Below are 2503 nucleotides of genomic sequence, written 5' to 3'. Positions count from 1 at the left end.
CAGCTATGTAAACAAACCACAGAGAGGCTGCGATAGCAACACAGGCAGAGGGAGTGTGACATCGATGTCTTTACATAGCAAATAGTTTTCTGCTATGTCAGTGTTTTAAATAGTGTTGATGTCTTTCACGTTTCTCATGTGAAAAGTGACATAAATAGTTGAAGAATGAAAAGTAAACTACCCAAAACTGGATGGGATTAGCATAAAGTGGGCATGTCTGCAAAGGGGAGACTTGTGGGTACCCATAGAACCCATTTTCAGTTCTTCCATTACCAAAATGTAGCCTAACTTTGGAGCGTTATTTAGCCCTGATATACTAGAATGCCATGGTTGCTTACCAATGGATGGATTAGGTCATCTTGTTTTATATGATACCTTTTTGTTGATTATAGCTTTCAAATGAAGCCCACTACCGCCTCTAAAAGACAATGTGGAGTGGAAGAGGGAAGGATAATGGGGTGGCCCTGCTCTCTGGACACATCCCTGCGTACTACGACTTCTTGCATTTTGTCTGAAAACTGGGGTTGTCGCTGCAGTAGGCTTGGCATGCTTCTTTCAGCACCTTTGTCCTCAGTGTTGGGTAGTAACTGATTACATGTAATTTGGATTAACTAATAAGATAATGATCACTCCAGATGACATTTATAAAAATGTCTAATTAGATTACATTTTCAACGATTATATTTTTAATTGCATCTTTAAAATATGGACATTTAAAAATATATATTTTTCCTGATATTGCTCTATCGCCCCTCTGGGGTCTATGGATCTTAATAGGGAGAATTTGATGAATTTCATGTTATTCCATTGTGCAATGCATTGAGTTCAGAGATGACACACATGTCATGTCAAGTCAAGTCAGGTCTGGTCAGATTTTATTTAGCTTAGCTCATTTATAACATTTCAGTGTTTACCACACAGAAAATGTCTAATGAAGGACACCAGTGAATTATGGCAAATGTAGGATCCAGGGTTTTTGAAGATTAACACACACTACTTAGTAAGAAGGATTACTGAATTTCGGCACTTGTAAAAGCTCTTAGGCTACAGTCATTTACCTGAGAAACTTAGTTATTTTACAACCACTTACCACCATTACTGCCTTATTTTTTTAATTGTTATTTATACATCATTTAGGGTTTTGTTCTCTGAACTGTAATGCCCCTTTTCAGACCATGATTTTACATTCGAAAAATCATTCCAGATACATTATAAATACAAGGATTGATTTAATGTTTGAAGAACATTGTAAGAGCATCCAAGTCTACACACACACATTTAATGGAGCTAATCAGTAGAAACACTCCTGTGTTCCTGTGTGGAAACAATACACCAAAATAACCATGGGAATGTGTGTATCCTGGACCATCTGTTCTTTCTAACAGCTCCATTCAGCTGCAGAACTCAGGTCAACTCGGACACTTCTGGGGAATGTTGGTTCATATATTTACCTTTCCGTGGAACGTTTCCACATTGAAGCTAGCTTTTTCCAGTTTACTTCTAATGCAGAGCTGCCCACCAGCAGCCACACTCTTATGCAACCCTGTGCCTATCACCTCACTATATTTCCACTGTTACTACAACTCAGAGGTAGGGAGTGGGAAGAGAGTAGAAACATGGAAACAATTAAATAGGCCCACTGTATATGAGCAGGCCATAGGAGCCCAGTGAATTCCCTACAGAGCTTTTTTCTAGAAAGGAAGAGGAGTGCCTCTACATGTGACATCACAAGAAACTTGAAACCGTCATTTTCAGCAGCCCTGCCTGCTCCCACATTTGCTCCCCTCTAACCAACCTCTCCCTGAGACGCTCTACGCTTCTATGCTGGGCTCCAAAAACAGGCAAGCATTATCATCCTTCCAGCCCAAACTGCTGCTCTGATCCCAGGACTTCACCACACAGATTGCCCCTCTGCTTCAGAGAGCCAACTGAGCCTGTTTCTGGAGGTAAGTCACACTATTCTTTTGGCTGAGTTGGTGCTACTGTGCTGCCATGCGGTTTGACTGATTGAGGGGGTTTGCTCAGGAAGAGTGAAGAATCATGGGAGAAGAGTACAGCTTTATTAGTGGCTCCAGCCATTGCTCAGAGGCTTTGACTTTGAAAGGATTATCAGACTCAATAAACTAGTTATATGCACAGGTTATGCAGCTGTTTTTCAGAAGTGATCCAACAGTCCCCCCCCCCCCCACACACACACACACACACACACACACTTTTTTTAATTTATTTTTTTTTGCTGTAATGAGTTGAGCCATGATTCTCCTGAGACCTTATAATATCAATTTCAAGCATTTTTGAATTTTTTTTGAAAATTTTAGGTTTTGTTCCTAATTATCTTTCAGTTAATAATTATTATTATCATTATTATGAATTATTATACTCCTTCAGTTATTTTACATTGCTCTTAAGGATTTACATTTTAAATGACAAATGGTGAGTCTTAATGTATGAATATTTTCAAATATTTTGATAAGAAACAAGTGGAAAAAAGATTATGCGTAAA

The 2503-nt window shown here is 38.9% G+C and overlaps 1 protein-coding gene across 1 annotated transcript in view; it reads left to right on the top strand.

The window, feature by feature from the left end:
• Window positions 1-1763: 1763 nt before the first annotated feature.
• The window catches only part of LOC118324844 (sodium-coupled neutral amino acid transporter 3-like), a gene marked incomplete in the record, with an annotated part of 14468 nt that continues 13728 nt past the window's right edge, over window positions 1764-2503 (top strand). The window contains 1 exon segment of the mRNA XM_035657321.1: window positions 1764-1946.

The sequence above is a fragment of the Morone saxatilis genome, unplaced genomic scaffold (assembly GCF_004916995.1).
Source record: "Morone saxatilis isolate NCDOM2014 unplaced genomic scaffold, NCSU_SB_2.0 Contig15, whole genome shotgun sequence".
Lineage (NCBI taxonomy): Eukaryota > Metazoa > Chordata > Actinopteri > Moronidae > Morone > Morone saxatilis.
The sequence above is the reverse complement of the archived record's forward strand: the minus strand, read 5'-3'. Positions and strand labels throughout refer to the sequence as shown.